General features: G+C 36.0%; 1 protein-coding gene across 4 annotated transcripts in view; it reads left to right on the top strand.

Annotated features, from left to right (window-relative positions):
* Window positions 1-18884, top strand: part of Znf407 (zinc finger protein 407) — a 517696-nt gene that overhangs the window by 6770 nt on the left and 492042 nt on the right. The gene's annotated exons all lie outside the window — the stretch shown is intronic.

Raw genomic sequence — 18884 nt, 5'->3', positions numbered from 1 at the left:
TATGTGGCACCACACCCAGTTTGAAATGACTTTTAAAAACTTTTTACTTGGAAATAATTTTAGAGTTATAAAACAATTACAATAGTAGTCTAGAGAGTTCCTGTGGTATCTTTCTCCCAGTGTTCCCTGTTGTTAACATCTTATGTATCCATAATGCAGTTATGGAAACCAGGCAATCGATACAGCTAAAGACATTGAATTTCATGACTTGTCCTACTGATATGGCCTTTCTGGTTCAGTATCCAGTCCAAGATCTCACATTCCATTTAGTTGCCATGTTTCCTTTGTCTTTTCCAATCTGTGATAGTTCGTTTTAGATTTCTTTGTATTTCATGCCTTTGATACTTGTCTTAGTTACCTTTTTTGTTACTGAGACAAAATACCTGACATCCAAAATTAAAAGAGGAAAGGTTTATTTCAGTTCACAGTTTATAGAGGTTTTGGTCCATAGTTAGCTGGTCCCAGGCAGGGTGGCATGGCAGAGGGGTATCGCAGAGCAGGCAGGAGGCAGCAGCAGCAGCACAAGCCTACCTGCCTTCTCTCCCTTTATATTCATTACAAGGTAATGAATATTTAAGTACCCTATTGCTTGTTCATTTGGTCATCCTTACAGCTGGGCAGGAAGTATATTCATTTTGTAGATCATATGAGTGACATTGCTGCATGGATTTTTATATATATACATAGTTATGTATATGTTATATATTGTTATATGTACTTATATACAATGTAATATATACATATAAATTATCTTGGTAATATACATATAATAGTTACTATATATAATGCCAAAGTATGTATGTCTTTCATATCCCAACCAGAGAAACAAGACGAAATATATTTGGGCTGTTACCTTCAAAAGTGTGTAAGATCCTTTGAGGCACAGAACAGATCTCTTTTTGTCAGTGACTTGCTTGGTTCCTGGCACACTCAAGGCACTCAATATTTGATGAGTAAATGAGTATTGTACATGCATTCTGTTAACTGCTTTTATAAGTTACTTGAATATGATACATGTCTTTTCATAAGAATGTAGATCTGTATCATCTACACAACATTCAAATGTATGGATGTGCCATGGTTGCTTTATCTGTTCTGCCCCCATTGTTGGATAGTAGAGTGTTTCCATTTTTTCTGTGTTGTAGAGTTCCATGATGAATGTTCTTTTAACACATATTTTGTCTGTATAAAGAGCAAGTGATAACTCAAAGAAGATGGATATTTTAAGATTTTTCACTCATATATATGTATATGTATGTATGAATATATCTCAAAATCACTCTTTGGCTATTTAGTCAGCCATAATTACCCAATCAGTGCTATTTGAGAATGTTGACTGTTCCTACTTCCCTAATGTTTAATTTTTTTTAAAGAATAAACCTTAAATGCAATATTTGATGACACTTATTTTTATTTTTTATTAGTACATGTTTACAGTACATAATGATTGCATTCTTCATGGGGAGTTGGTACATAACACATCTTAATTCTTTTTTATTTCTTCCCCTTTCCTGCTCCATTTGTTGTTCCTCCTCCCATTGGAAAAAGATCTATCTCCCTATTTTCTGTTGTTTATTTTGTTCTTTATTTATATTTTGAGTTTCTCATATAAGAGAAACCATGAGCTACTGAAGCTTGGGTGTCTGTCTGCTTTATTACACTTAACATTATGGTCTCAAAGTGCATCCATTTTCCTACAAATGACTCAAGTTTATCCTTCATTATGGCAGAGTTGCCCTCATTGTGTATAAATACCACATTTTCTTATCCGTTCATTTGTTGACGGACATATAGCCTGTGTTACAGTGTGGGTTTAGATGTCCCCCAAACCCTTATGTGGTCATGGGTGGCTTTTTCAGAGGTGGCTGAATCTAGAGTGTGTGTTGCTGGGATTAAGAGCATGTAATTACTAAACTAGTACACTGATTGGTTTGGCACCACCCTCCTCCCAGTAGTCTGGATAAGATAAAAGTGGCAGAAAGACGTGCTTAAGGTTTCCTTGTTGCTTTTGCTACCATACGGGCTCCATGAACTATTTCTCCACTGTGACACCCCTCTGCCATGTACCAATCTGCCTTGGAGCCAGCTGATTATGGACTGAAACCTAAACAAACTGAGCTAAATAAACCTTTTCCCCTTTAACTTTGGGAGTTGGCTATTTTGTCTCAGCAGTGAGAGAAAAATCAGGAATACAGGCTACTTTAAAGATTTATATATTATGAGTTGTACTGCTATAAACATGGGTATGCATGTATCACTGTATCACAGTATGCATGAGTATGCATGTATCATCTTTAACTCTTTTGCAGGAATACCTAGAAGGGTAATAGCTGGGTTGAATGGAATTTCCAGTTTTAGTTTTTTGAGGAATCTCCATACTAGTTTCCATAGTGGTTGTAGTTACATTGCCACCAACAGTGTAGAAAGGTTCCTTTTTCCCTGCAGCCTCATCAGCATTTGTTATTACAGTATTTGATTTCTTGTTGATAGCCATTCTTTCTAGAATAAGGTGGAATCTCAGTGTTGTTTTAATTTGCATTTCTCTAATGACCAGACATGCTGAACATTTTTTTAATATATTATTGGCCATTTGTACTTTTGATATTTGAATATATTTTAGGGGTTCTTCTTGGAGTGTGGTGGGGTAGGGATCATAGTCTGAATTGCAAATAATCTTGCAAATTTTCACATTCAAAAATTTTCATTTTTTTTAAGAGTAGGAAGAATTTATTGAGAGAAAGATAACTTCTGTCTAAGAAAGACAGAAGGGGAACCGGAAAGTAAATTGACTCCCAAATTTTCATGTTTTATTTGCCTCAATGAGAGAGTAGAACAATTTATAGTAATGATTAATACCTAATCAATATTTCACTTGGGACTCTTGTTTTATATTCTATTTAAGTGCTCCTTTCCAAATAGGAACTTTCTTAGGGTACAATACATTTATAATTCATATTAATAAAAAAATCAACTGTAGGGTAATTTAAAGCTTAAATGTAGAAGGTAAAATTATGATACTTTTAGAAGGCAATTTATTGGGGTGTGGTGGTGCACACCTGTAATCCCTGCACTTTGTAGGGTTAAGGCAGGAGGATCGCAAGTTCAAACCCAGCTTGGGCAACTCAGTGACCCTGTCTTAAAAAAAAGGGGGAGGCTGTGAATGTAGCTCATGTGGAGGCTCTGGGTTCAACCCCCCAGTTCTGTAAAAAGAAATAAGAGAATTTAAAAGCAAAGAAGACAATCCAGGACAATAGTTGTACAGTGTGACTGGCACAGGTAGGAGATTGTTAAACAGATCCTAGAAGGTACAAGTGACAAGGGAACAGATCAGTATGTTTGATGTTACTAATATATAGACAACTTGTATTTATTAAGAAGAAACATCAAGAAAATGATCTAACAGGTCACAAGGGAGAATAGATGTGTTTGCACGTACTACTTATAAAAGATTAGTATCCAGAAGGACAAGCAATTACAAATCAATAAAGAATGATAGAAAATGGACAAATAACCCAAATAGGCATCATACAGAAAAGGAATACTGAATTTAAAATTGATCAACTTTGATAGTAATTTAGGGAAATGCTAATTAAATTAGAACAAAGTGTGTAGTTTTATATACATTAATTTGGCAAAAACATAAAAAACCTGACTATTGTTGGGAGCATAAGATATACATAAGCAAGAATGCTTACGTACAACTGATGGGAGTGTGAATTTATACAGTAATGTTGTAATTATGTAGTAAAGTAGAAATGCAGGTACTCTCCCACTCAGTACCTAGTCTCTGTCTCAGAACAGTGGTTCTAAGTTGTTTCCCAGCATCACTTGGGAACTTGTTCAAAATGTAGAATTTTGGACCCTACTCTAGACCTACTGAATTAACATTTTGGGGGAGGGGCCATGTTTCTCACTTTACCAAGGCCTTCTGGAGATTTGATGCTAAAATTTGAAAACCATTAACCTGTGGGTACCCAAGCACCTGGAGACATGTGCAAGGAGGCTCATAGTCACGCTGTAAAAGGAAAGGCTGGAAACACTATCACAGGAGATTGGATAAATTGCTTTTATTATGTTCCTGTAATGAAGTACACAGTAATGAAAGTCTATGTTAGCCAATGGCATCATCTCTAGAATACTAAGCAGCAGGAACATAATCTTGAGGGGTAAAAAATCTATTTGTAGATAACTGGATATGCTATTTTCCCTTTTCTTTTTAAAGTTTAGAAATATGCAAAACAAAATTGTATATTCTTAGGAATACAGATATAGCAGGTAAATGATAAACACAAGATTCAGGCTAGTAGATTGTAAGAAGAGGAAGGGTGGTAGGGAAGGACACAGTGAGACTCAGAAGATAATACGTTGCTTTTCTTCAGCTGTGGTCTGTGCTCAAGACCTTGTTATGTTATACCAACACTACACACACCACACCACATATTTAAATACATTTTATTTTGCAAAGTTTGTCTACATGGGACTATTCAATTTTATGAAGAATGTGTAATGGAAGTAATGTGATCTTGGAGAAGTGTGATAAAACTTATTTTAGATGCTGTCAGAAATAACAATTTCGATGATAATGTTGGTTAATACTTACTGAGCACTTACTATATGCTAGGCACTGCTCTGAACTCACTGCTTGCTGAGTTTGCATGCCACTAAATAAATGAGAACTACACCTCACAGTGACCCTGAGGGGATAGATGTTATTACTATCACTTCCTTGCTGAAGAGGTAGCTTGTGCATGGGGAAGAATGTGAAGGGGAGACATAGGAAATCACACTTTACTTAGGCTGTTTGTTGCTAAAAAAAAGAAGGTATTTTTCTAGAATCAACATTTGCATGCTTTTTCTAGTCTTTTGTGGGTGGTTATTGGGAATTGAATGCACATGCTAGGCAGTCACATGCGTTGCACATGCTAGGCAGTCACTCTACCACTGAGCTACATTCCCAGCTCTTTTTAACTTTTTTATCTTTTTGAGACATGGCCTTACTAATTTCCCAGGCTGAGCTTGAACTCAAGATCCTCCTGCCTCAGTCTCCCAAGTAGCTGGAAATATAGGCATGTTCCACCATGCCCAGCTTTATCTAGTCTTTGATAAAATTTGTTTTCCTTTGTCATATTTATATATTATGCAGATGTATTCTTATATACACATAGCCTATATTATAAACTTTGTCTAAAGCCATCATGATATCATAGGTACTCATTGAAATTAATAAATATAAGAAAATTAAAATGAAGCTGTGTGTCAAATTACGTGTTCTATGGAACAAAAAGGCTACTACTATTTTGGTTTGATATTCAGAGTGCTAAAATTTTTCTAAACCATGAGAACTGTCAAGCATTTGTAATTATGAAATGTCATAGTACTGTAAACCCTGAAACATTGCCAGAAACCTCTGCAGTAGGCTCCAGTCTCCTGCTCAGTGTACAACACAAGTCTGAGGAAAAAAACCTAAAAGAACTAAGAGAGACAGAAAGTGGGGTGCCAGGACAACCAGTGCTGGTGTAACTGACAAAGATGCTGGCCAATCCAAGCCGCTGATTTTTATTAGTAGTCAGTTGGTGTAAAGATGAGCTACATTGGGGAGCAGGACTATGGGTGAGGATGTGCAGTTGTGCAGTTTCTATGGAAACTAATGGAGACAGGCTTGTAAAAGAAAAGACAAAGCATTCTTGAATTAGGAACAGAATAGACAAAATATGTGGTTGTAATTAGAACATTGTCCTTCTGGTTAAGAAGGTTGAGGGAATGGAATTTGACTGTGAGTTACTCTGACCTCAGCACGGTAGGCTTCAGCTAGTCTCATTTCTTTAAACTAGCCAATTGTGTGGTTAACTCTTTACAGCCTGCACTCCTTACAGCCTGCTTTAAGCATAATCAGTATTGCAGTCTTCAGCATCATACTTTTTGGCAGACTCAGCTGCTCACCAAGAAATTGACAGCCATGAGGGTCCTTCCATGGCAGAATGTCTGCATTTCAGATACATTAGTGATCTTAGGAGATTCCTTATGGGCAAATGTGGAACATGGACTTCTTGCAACAGATTTGAGATTCTTCTTAGCAAATTTAGCTCTTCTAGTTTCAACTACATTTTGTTAAAGCTAGATAATCTCAGTCTTAATACTCAGTATTTTCTAGTGTGTTTGATGCTCATGCTTGTATTTTTCCTCATCTGCTGTGCTTTTCTCTTACATTAAAAATAGTTTTAAATAAAGACAAGTATGGCAATAAGCCTCATAGGGAAAAGACATTGTTTAACACAGTTAGAGTAATACTATTGTAATCATGAAATGTAACCAAAGTCCAGCATCTCTTCAGTATTAAAAATGGGAACTTTAAGTTTTATTTACTTATTTATTTTTGTATACATTTGTATACTAAATTTCACTTTAATAAAGTACTGTGCAACCATCAAACTCTGTGATTTCAAGAAGTAGTCAGCATTTCAGAATGAAACCCAATACCTGTTAACTTTTACTCCATTGAGTTTTTTTTTTTTTTAGTACCAGGGATTGAACCTGGGTCCTTGTGCTTGTGCAGCAGGCGGCAAAACCACTGAGCTAAATCCCTGGCCCTCCATTGAGTTTTAACCTAGAGCAAACAACATCCTACTTTGGAAGGGTGCAGTTCACTTGTGATTTTTGCTGATTGAGAATTATGGAACAGAATGGATATATAATTATTGGGTCAATTATTATAGACTGAGGAATATCAGTTATAGGAGTGTATGCTATTTTACAATATAATTATAAAATCATTAGAATTTAAACTAAGGCAGTAATGTGCTTTTAAAAATAGCTTAGAAAATGTAGATCATTGAAGGGTAGAGAGTAAAAATTATAGTTTTTTGAAAATGAGATCAAATGGTTTTCATTAAGAATCTTTAGGGTACAAAATCCCTTATAGGCAGTGCTTTATTACATTTCTCTAACACCATAGGATTTCAATATGGTAGGTTGAGGGCAGCATTTGATAAAATTGACATTTAGAGTATTTTTTTTGTGGCAAATTATGATGTAGATGTATGTCTTTGGAGTCCCTGTGTGATAGCCCTGTTTAAGTACATATATTATCCTTTCTGATTCACTCTTTCTCACAAACACGCACATTTCTTTCTCTTTTCCCTTCCCCCCTTATAGTGCTAGGTCCAGTAGGTAGACATTAAATGTATATTAATTCTTTTTGGAGAGTAGGAGAGACTTTAGTCTAATGGTTTCCAAATCTGCTTATTAGAATTACCCAGGGAACTCTTTTTAAAAGTAAAGATTTTTGTCCCAATGCCAGACTTTCTGATCAGACATACATAAGACATATGGATTTATGTTTTTGATGATTAGCTAAATTTATATAGTACTGGTATTATCAATGTCAAAGACAATGTTGCTATCCAGTTATAGATCTAATTGTCCTTTATTTGTGATTTCTGAATCATGGCAGTCTCCATTCTACAAAATAGTATGATATCTGCCATTCTGCGTTAGTAGAACCATGGGTTTTATAAAATAGGAACAAGGAAACAACAATGGGTGGGAGGGAACTAGTTAGCATCAGGTTACTTAAAGTTACTTTTTTCTTTTTAAATAAGGCTTAAAGCAGAGGAGACTTAAAAAAATTATGCTGATTCATATAGACCTAAATCTCCTGTTTTCAGGAAAAACTGGTCTTTGTTGGGGTCTGTCTGCTTCCTTAAAATTTGAGTTTGATTATTTGGCATTTAACATAAGTGATTCCATTTTGGTTTGATCTGGTCTGCTGGGGCCTATGCAAGAGCTCAGTTGAAAATGCTGTTCTCTTGTCATTTTGTTTAACATTTATAATTGCCTTATTTGACAAATGTTGCAGGTACAGTAATAGTTCTAGGTAGGTATTTCTAGGGATAGCTGCATTTTTGAAAAGAGATTTTTATAAGTCTTATGAAGGCTGAAAGAAAGCCTTAATTAATAGTGGAATGACAAGCAATATGATAATTTTTGGTTCAGTGTGTGGCAGAGATGGCTGTCTACCCTAATCGGATCTTCCTTTCCAGAAGATATAGTTGCCGAACTCTAGCTTATGTTACGTACATTTCCTTGCAGCTTAGCAGGTATAAGTGGGGGCCGTATGAGTGGAGGCTACTTTTGAGTCACAGCTTTTAAGACAGAGTCATGCAGCTGCCTCTTTGATGTTTGCTTTTTTCTGTCAGCTGGATTCAGGGAACGATGAGGCTCAGAGCTTTAAGGCTCACTCAGAGCTTCAAGATGAGAGGAGCCAGGATTCCTGAATCACAGTCTGGAGCAGAATATTTGTTGATTTGAAAGAGCTGCCTGGGAAGTTACATAAGAGTGAGATAGACATGTCTGTTGTGCTTGAACCACTTTTAAATAATTTTATGTTACCAATTAGGGTGTGAGGGGATTGACATTTTATTACGGTGGTTGTAGCCATTGTGTCCAAATCTAAAAGGACTGGCAGGTTATGAAGATACAGAAAATAAGTAGTATAAAGTTTTCCTTCAGAACATATTAAATTTCTATTATTCTTCAGAATGTAGTAGAAAACTATTTTAAAGTTAGGATATTTTATTACGTAGCATTGTGTTTGTAGAAGTATAATTTGAAGGTGGCCACTATCCAGGTGTGAATAAGTAAGACCATTTATGATGCTAACTATGAAAGCTTACAAGCAATGGGGAAGGAACTGATTTTCAGAACCCTCTGGTTTAATAATAAAATTAGAACTGAGAATTCCATATCTTTATTTATTGGTTAGAGCTTATATAATTTAAAAATTAGCAAATGATTAAGATATGTCATAGTGTAATATAGCTTTCCAGTTAGTCTTTTGCCTACTCCATTGGTTTTTACACACACACACGCACACACACACACACACACACAGCATAGTAGAAAAATAGATGTATACTTGAATTAAATTATTACAGTAAAAAGACATGTTGCCATGGAGCCCCCTCAAGATTCTCCCCCTCACTTTGACCAAACATTTCCCTTCATCGTTACTCATTTCTGTCTCAGAGTCCTGAATTGATTGAAAATATTTACCTTTTGTGGTTATTTTGACTTTGAGGAAGAGCTAGAAGTTGCATAGTAAGAGATCCGTTGAATAAGGTACATGTGGATACACCGTAACGTTTTTGTTTTGTTTTTTTTGGTACTGGGGATCAAACTTGGGAACTTGCGCTTGTGAGGCAGGTGGCAGAATAACTGAGCTAAATCCCTGGCCCTCCACCGTAATGTTTTTGACTGAAATACTGAAATTGCTGTAAACATTTTGAGTCAGTTCAGGATTTTGAGGCAGCTATGATAGCACAACTAAAGATAATCGTGCAAGAGGAACTGCTGCAGAACTGCTTCAGAAAGTGACAAGAACAATGGGATGAGCATGTTCAAAGCAAGAGGGAATACTTTGAGAGAGATTAATGGTAATGTGTTTTTTACTATAATAAAAAAGTAAACATTTACTGTATCTTTTGATCATAGCTCATATATATTTTAACTTAACCTTGTTATAAGTACTAGTGTATGTAAAGTTATAGATTGATGTGTTATTTTTTCCCTTACATGTTTCAATAACACATATTTAAAACTCCTTGTTTGGATACCTAACTTTGAGTGCTGGTGGTAGTATTTTGGTCATGTTCTGAGAAACTGTTCACATAATAAACATTGTTTTTTAAAAATTGTAGTGCTTAATTCATAAAATTATAATAAATCAATGCAGTTACATGGACACTAGTGGGCACACTGTGTCTGATGGGGCTTTAGGTATAGCTTTTTCTTGTTGCAGTGATTAGGATTATGTTTGGTTAATGTCTACATTTGTTGCTGAGAGATAACCAAAACAGCATACCAAAAAAAATTGTAAGCAATGTTAAAGCAGGATCTTCCAATGTTAGTGAGTACTGGGCTTAAATAAGTGCTACTGAACATGAAATTCAGTGGAATGAAAATGAAATTCTTGGAAGACACTGATGCTATTGGTAAAACAAACAAACAAAACCCACATACACTTTGATAATACCAGGGGAAGGAGGATGGCAAGGCTGGAAGGGACTAGAAAGTACTGCTAGCTTACTGGGATTTACGTGTAAGGAAAGGAAGTTCATTAGGGAACTTATGTACATGTCCTTCTAATTCTCCTATTCTCTTGTCACTTAGGAGTATGGAAGCATCTTGGGGCAACTGGTGCTCATGCAAGCAGGAAGCTGTGTTGGAGGGGAGATGATGGCTGTCCTTGGTAGCTGAGGATGTTCATAATATTTGTCCCACTCCTGAAATAGTTCTAAAGCTCTAGAACTCATTTAAACCATTGGCGTTACATATAACTGATTTTAACCTTGCCAATATTTTTGTAAATTATTTCCTGATGTATAAATTAATACTTTAAAGTTTTCCCAAAATACTTCTTTTCAACTGAAGAGGGAGCTTCTTATTTCAGGTATTCTAGAATTTTGTACAAGAGTCTTAAATTCTACAGACATTGAATACATTGAAACTTAGGACTTTTGGTTTTCCCTGTGAAGTCTAACTACATTTTTAATTTATAGCCTCTCCTGACTGGCACTGCAGTATTTATTTTTGAATTTGTTAAAACTCTATACCAGAAAGCAGGATAAATAATAGGTGAGATAAATATAAGAAAAGTAGTAAAATCTCAGGTGACTGTATTTTTATAATTTTTAGATCAGGTAAAATAGTGGCCAAAGAATTATGATTTAGGTAAGGTCTGGAGATTATTTTTTTCAGTTTTTTTTATATCTTGAATGAAGTGTCAGAATCATTGATGAATGTTAAGTGAAAAGCAGGAAATGGAATTCAGAAGGAAAAGTTGTAGGGAAAACTTAAATATAGATGGAGTTTTGCTGGGAGAAAACCAAAGGAAGGCAATTAAGAAAAGTAATTATAGGGCCAGGGATTTAGCTTGGTGGCACCACACCTGCCTTGCAAGCACAAAGTCCTGACTTTGATCCCTGGTACCAAAAAAAAAAAAAAAAAAAAAAAAAAGAAAGAAAAATAATTATAGAAAAGCAAGAACATTCTCTCATGAGTAGCATGACCTGCATGGAGCAAGCACTCAGGGAGTGAAGAAGCCAGAGAGCTGCTCTTTGTGATGAGAGTTCTTTCACACTGAAAGTCTTCAGCAGAGTTCTGAGGTCAGGCTTAGAGAAGATGGAGCCAGTGCTCAAGGGGACAAGAAACAATTGTACTGTAGCATGTTGGAATGATAGTGTATCATTTTGTCTGTGTTAGCAAATTCTGGTGTAACATCTGGTATCCTTTTGCTTTGTACAGGAAGAAGGTTTATCTTTGGTAAATGACTAATTAGTATCATTGATTTTTTTTTTTTTTTAATGTAGGGTGAAATGCTCACACTCCTCATGAGTGGTATTTTCTTTGCATCAGTGTCTTCCAGGGCTCTGTTTAAAGGCCAGTGTGGGAATCACAGTGGACGGGATTGTGACAGAAAGATTCCCGCAGTTATTTTTAAGTGGCAAAGGAGTGTGAAGCATCTTAGTACCTAGGCATAGCTACACTAAGACGGATATCACTTACAGTAGCATTAGCTAAAATTCTACTACTTTTCCTCTATGAATCTCATTTGCTTTTATTCAGCTTGCCTGCAGCTTTGTAGGGCATTAATTAATTTAAAAATAACAAATGAAATACAGATAATGGCAGGAAGGAGAAGAAACAGGACCATCAAGTGATGATAAAGCCTTTTGGATTCTTACAAGTCTTCATGGGATCTACCAGCTATTATATAGGTAGGGATTTTGTCAGGTCTAAGAAAACCTGTATCATTTTTAGGGAGCTTTATACTCCTGTGACCCTCTGGCAGTTACTAGAGGTGTTGCAGAAGTCTTTGTAAGCCATTTGTATGTATAAAATCTGCTCACTCTTAAATTCATCTTTAAAATTTAATTTGGAAACAATTCCAAATATACTGAAAAATGAAAATAAAACCAGTAAACTTTTCTAGAACACCTGTATAACCTTTATCCAGTTTCATCTATTGTTATTTTGCCCCTCCTTTTTCTTTTGTTGTGCTTTTTTTGGTGCCTTATGCATGCTTTTATCATTTCTTCTTTCTCTTTATCATGTACACTCTACTCATACACACATCTACACATGCAATATCTGTACATGCACACACACACTTTGCTTCCTGAACCATTTGATAGTAAGTTAAATACATTGTACTCCTTTGACCTATGAACATTGAGTTGATATCTTTAAAGAATAGGGATATTGTCTCTCCCATATATCAGTTATGTAAATTTACATTAGTACTTTTTGTCAGTTGACCTGAAAAATACTTAATACATTTTTTTCCCCTGCCAGCCTAAGATCCAGTCTGAAAGTAGATATTATATTTAGTTCGCATACCTCTTTAGCCTCCTGTAATCTGGAAAATTTCTATAGCTTTTCTTTGTCTTTATTACATTGGCAGTTTTTAAGAATGAAATCTTCCTCATCATTTTTTTCTTCTTTAAAAAAACACTCCTCGTGGTGTGTTTGTCTGCTGTTTCTCTCCTCCAACCTCTTTCTTACAGTGGTGGGGGTTGAACCCAGGACCTTAGTACAGAAATATGACTATATGTCCCCATCCTTTATAAAATTAAAACAATTTTTTAAAAAAAATTCATTTTGAGACAAGGTCTTGCTAAGTTGTTAAGTTGCTCAGGCTGGGCTTGAACTTGTGATTCTCTTGCCTTAGCACTCTTGATTAGCTGGAGGCTTTGTATTATCAGCTACTGTGTTGCATGAGTGATGTGAAGTCCTTCTCAGGGTGTCACACATCTGGGGGCACATCATGTCCATCTGGCTTTTGAGGATATTGATTTTGATCACTCAGGCAAGATATTGTCAGTTTATCCAATGCAAAATAACTGAGTTGTGCTTTCCTTTTTTCTTCCTTTGTAACTAATAAGTAGTTTGTGGGGAGATGCTTTAACATTATGCAAAATAATTCTGTTCCATTCAAAAATAACCCTGCAGATTTAGCATCAATTCATGTTTCTTGCCTTGAATAATTTTTGCCACTATGATTTTCCATCTCCAGCACTCTTTCCATTTTTGCCAGTTCACCCTTCATTCTTCTATAAGCAGAACCATCTGTTTGTCCTGTCCTTTCTCCTTCTGTCCCTCCCTCTTAATCACCTATCTACCCATCCGTCATTCAGTCATTGAAATGGGCTTATTCACTCTTATAATGGTACTGCATTATTTTGGTGTTCATTCAACCTGGGTTCTGTGTCTTTGTGATATAATTTTTCCTCTTTTAAAAAACATTTTCCTACTTTCTGACATAAGATGCTCTGGGTTCATCTTCTATCTGCCTTACTCCAGCCCTGGAATCAGCTATTTCTCCAGGAACCCACCCAGGTTAACTTTTAGTGGGGGAATGGTATTAAAGATCCAAGTCTGGGTGGTGGATATACTAAGTGTTGCTTGTCCTCTTCCCTCCAGTCCTGAGACCCCCTTCTTATGTATTTAATGTGAGGCCCAGAAAGCCATGGGTTCCTTTCTTAGCATCTGTCTTAGTTACTTTCTTGTTGCTGGAACAAAATACTTGACACCCATAAGTTGAAGGAGAAGAAGTTTATTTTAGATCACAGATCATAGAAGTTTCAGTCCACAGTTGGCTTGTCCCATGGCAGGCTGGCCTGGCAAAGGGGCATAGTAGAAGAGAAACAGTCCATAGCATGGCAGACGGGAAGTAGAGGGGTATCAAGGGAGGCATATATAATACATAACCACTCCAGGCTATGCCCACAGTGACTCACCTTTTCCCACCAGGCTTTACCTCCCCAAATCACATGTAGCTATAAATCCCATCAGTGAACTAATCCAGTGATGACTATCACAAACACATGATCCAGTCACCTCCCAGAAGCCCCACCTATGAGTGCATGAGGCTTTGGCAAGACATCTAGATATAAACCAAAATAGTATCCATGGTGTTCAACCAAAATTAGATCCCACACATCTCTGGCTGTCATCACAAGTCTCCATTTTGATTCTGAGTTTTGTGTAAGGACCACAATCATAAGCTCATTCTGTCTTTCTTTTTTTTCCCCTTGAGAATACAGTAGTTATCATTTACTATTACTTCAACAATGACTGGAGACTTTCTTTAAAGCTTCCCCTTCAGCCACCTCCTCTCTCAAAGTTAATATATTTTGGAAACTAGAGAAAAGTGCCAGGAAGAGGAGAAAAAAAATTACCTATAATTTCAGCATGCAGGGTAACAAAACGAAACAATTAACCTTATTCTATAAATAGACTTAGGTCGAAAAATATTCACTTAAAAAATTTAATACTGAAGTTTTTCTCCTTTCTGAATATACTTTAACACTCAGATCTTTGGTACCTAATAATTTATATTCCTAATCTCTTGAGGCTTGATAGTTTTATATGGTATGTTAGCTTATTGACATTTGGAATTACAGTGTTTTTCAGAATTCTTCCAAAATTAGTAGTTTTAGTCTTTTTTCCTCGGCAGTTCTTTGATTAGCCATTGTATTCCATCTCTTCTCATGGACCTTACGAATCTGTGTAAGCAGTAACTGTGGAATGTATTTTTAAGCTGTTTTTTGGTTATATTTCTCCCAGACTTACATTTTGGGTATACCATTTTTCCTGTTTTTCTTGCTACAATGGAAAACAAATCCATTACTAAGAATACAATTTTATATTGTTTGAGTGTTTAGCAACTCCTTCATCTCAGCAAGGGTGGTTCTTATTGAACCGATTCCTTCCTTCTTGATTTAAAAACAGGGAAGCTGAGACTCAGAAAAGTTACACAAGTCCCATATGTCCTACAGCTTGTTATTGGTGTAGCTGAGATGAAAGCAAATACTTCATTTCTAGCTCAATGTTCTTTTTCTCTAGTGTTTAAAATTTTCAGTATAAATATGTTTCTTTAATTTTATACTCCTAATTTTTTCTGCTTTCCTCAGCTTTCATGTTATATGCTCCATTTTCTTGCCTTTTGAAGAAGAAAGAACAATTTAAGGAACATAGACTAACTTTTATCATTGAATGCTTTTTATAGCTGTATTATAAATTGTTGAGAATACGGAGTCTAATGGAAACACTTAATGAGAAAGGAGGGGCTCCATCACATGTAACCTCCCATCCCACTCTACCCTTTTTTAGTGAATAGACCGTTTAAACTTAATTAAGTAAAGGATATAAATTCTGTTGTTTCAGTTTTAATATTTCATGACTGATTTTATAGATAAAATTATATTTTATAATAAATAGGAAGAAGAATTTATATAGCCTATTCTATTTGATGTGAAGCAACAAATCCCATTTCTCTGTAGCTGTAAAGAAAATTCATTATAATATCTTTAGTTGTAAGAGATGGTTTCATTGTGATTAGTTACACTGATAATAAAACAACCTTATTCAGATAGCATAAGATACAAGCAATCGTGTCTGCTTTTAATGACATTGAATTTTTTCACTTTTTACTCATAGAAATCATTCTTTTATCTTGTCCTCTTTATTCCTGTGCTAATAAGAATTTTTTATCATAAAAAGATGGAAATACTACCAATGTATTGATTTTAAAAATATTTTTGAAAGGAGATACTAAATTTTAACTTTTTGTGTTAAAATTTTCTTTGAAAGATACATTTTTTAAAGATGGTTGATATAAATTTGTCATAAAATTAATATTACTAAATCAGTTTCGTGTACAGTGCTTGGAAAATAGTACTTGAGATGTAGGAAGGTTTTTTTAAAAAGTAAATTGCCAGGTATGATGAGTGAGCTAAATGCCATTTATTTTTGCAGTGTGGTTCGTTATTTTATATTGTTGTTAATGCAGCTTCAAAAACAGTGTTGGAAGGCTGAGAATCTTTGATAATGAAAGAAACCAGTAGTCTCCTTTGTTTTGTCACTATATTTTTGTCCACTTTGTTTTGATTCCTGTCAGTACAGTGCTTTAGTGATTGTTTTAACTCTTATTTAATCACTAAGCAAATGTTTAAAATTTTAGCTTTCAGGCACAATTAAATTGGATATTTAAAATATAACATGAGCATTCTTTGGAATAGGAACAATATTGGGAACATGAGTTCTAGCCTGCTTGTTTGCAAATGCCATTGGTCTCTTGCTGAGAGTTCTTTATAGGCTCAAGCTCTTAGACATGGCATGTGGATGCTTTGAATGTGAGACTTAACTCAGGTCCATGTCATGAGCAGATGCCCTTACATCTAAGTGTCAATACCTCCCCCTAGATGGTGAGTTATGTAGCATAGGTAACCAAAGGACTGTGACTCATTCCAGGCCTCATGACCTGTGACCTCTACAGGTGTCCACTGCATGGCTTGCCTCCTTAGCTTTGGGCATGCCAAAATGATAGGCTTTTAAATTTCTGAACCTATCTAGAAAAGAACTGATGGCTGTTATTACCTCTGCGACAAGCCCCTTGCTCAGTAGCTTTAAGGGGCCCATATGACAGAAGGTTTCCATCTAAAATGAGCAGGTTTTTTCAGGAAGCATTCAGATGTTTCTTTTATGTCATACAAAATATAAATTTAAAAGTTGCTTCATCTCATTTCTTTATTAAGTAGCTCTTTAATAACTCTTGATTTTTTATATCAGTTTTTTATCATGAGCTGTAACAGAGATGGTTTTTGGTAGTGGGAGAGACACATATGTAAACACCATTTTTATTGCAGTTGTAGAATAAAAAGTTGATAGGAATTCTGCCCAATAGTGGATAATTGTGGTGGACATCATGCAATTAATATTTCCTGATCTCCTCCTCTGTGCATCAGTACTGTTGTGGTAGTCCAGAAGCTTTTTGTTAAGGGTTGGTGCAGATAGGAAGGATATGTATATGAAATACTGTATATATAAAGGAGGCAGGAGCTCCAGCTGAATCAGTTTTTGACAAGATAGAAGAAAAAGTGATTATCTATTGTCACATAACAAATTATTTTAAAATGTAGTGACATGAAGTGACAAGCATTTATTATCTTGCAATCCTGTGGGTCAGGAATTTGGGAGTGGGCTTACCTGGGTATTTCTGGCTCTAGGTCTGTCCTGTAGCTGCATAGGTCAGAATTTTGTAAGGCCAGCTCTCATGTAAAGGCATAACTAGCACTAGTGTGTCTGCTACCAAGATGGCCTTGCTTCCTGACTGTTGGCAGGACCCATTTCCTCACTGGCTCTGTGAAAGAGGCCTCATATCCCAGTCCTTTGGACTTCTGCAGAGGCTGTACAGGTGTCTTCACTATACTGTACTGGCCTCCCCTGGAAGGAGTGATCCTAAGGGGAAGGCAGATAGGAAGTATGAGTCTTTTAGAACTGTGTTCAGGTGAAACACTCTTTACTTCCACTATTTTCTGTCCATTATAATCAGGTCACCAAGTCCAGCTCACGCTCAAGAGGAAGAATTGCAGACTCATTTAAAAGCACCACAGACAGTTTCCTGGGTAGGAAACAACTTTACAAACTTAAAACTGAGGAAATGTGTTGTAGGCTATTCTCAGAACAGTGAAGAGGTAGGTTTACTGGGCCCACATGTTCATGAACTGGTCCTGTTGTGAATAAACCAGACTGTTGCACATTTGTTTGTGGTAAATTGTCCCTGTGTTATCTAGTAAATGTATTTTTAGTATGTTAAATAAACTCTTGTCGGATTTATTCAACCTGCAGTTGTAGACATTCATGGAAGACTCAGTTTTTTCCTTGTAGGATTGGAAACAATTTTGTGGTGTTTGTTACCAATTAGTCTTCCAGTGGATGAGGCCTGGCAGGGGAGGGTGGGGTGCAGTAACATGGTAGATTATGTACATGTTGTTCTGTAACTCTATCAGTAATTCAGAGCTTCCCATTGATAGACTTAATGTGTGGGTTTTATTAGGTTAGGTAATAGTGTAATGATACAGCTTCAATAGAGTGTCCAGTTGGAGATGGTAGATTAAGAAAGAGATAGGAATGCTCTACTAACTTCCGTTTATTCTGCTCTTGCTCATTTTAGTACGCAGTAGACATGTAGGCAGGCTTACCTTGTTCTCCCAGGAGTGAGCATCCCTACTGTGGGATCATAAAGTCTGGGTTTCATCCTTGTTTGGATTCCTCCAAGGGCTAGCACAAGATATTGCTAAGCATTTTTGCATAAACATGTGTTTATACCTGCCTCAGTTTGTACACATATTCCTAGTGTGATGTTACTGTGGCCTAGGTATACTACCTACACTATTAATTTGGATAAGTCCAGGAGAAGTGAAGGGTGAGTTTGGGCGGGATAGGAGGCAGGGAGAAGATGGATTCTTGTATGGCCTCATCATACCAGTGGGACAGTATGTCTATGAGTGAGAGAGAGAGGGTAGGAGAGTATGTTTGGGGGCGGGGATGAAAGAGAGGGAGGGAGATAGGAAGAGAGAGAGATTGAGATTCAAAGAGCACAGGAGCTTTTAGCTCATTTCCCTTATACCCCTTAGAAATGGAAAGATGACCTAGAGAGAAATGAAGATAAGTGCTTCAAATTTGTGAAAAGTAGAACAAAAAAAGATGAAAATGAAAGGAAAAATTTCATGCATACTGCTTGTAGTATAGATAGCATTTAAAATGGCTGAATAATTATTAAGTTCCTCTAATACTTCTTGGAATGTTTTCTTTAAAACACAAAAAAGAAACTTCTTGTGAGAAGTGGCCACCAGGTGTCATCAGAAGGCTGCTATTGATTTGTTTTATTATTGTTCTCAGAAAGCAAGTGTTTTGATTTCTTTCTTGAAAGCTTTTCCCCCACTTTAAACCATAGCCAAGAAATATTTAAGTTAGGGTAGGGACTTTCTTTTGTGATAGTTTCTGCATGAGTTAATAATTTTATAGGTAAAAATGAAGATAAT

Source organism: Heterocephalus glaber, unplaced genomic scaffold (genome assembly GCF_053883595.1).
Source record: "Heterocephalus glaber isolate CG9 unplaced genomic scaffold, H.glaber_assembly_v1.0 deba00000331, whole genome shotgun sequence".
Classification (NCBI taxonomy): domain Eukaryota; kingdom Metazoa; phylum Chordata; class Mammalia; order Rodentia; family Bathyergidae; genus Heterocephalus; species Heterocephalus glaber.
This window is presented reverse-complemented; position numbering and strand designations above follow the sequence as displayed.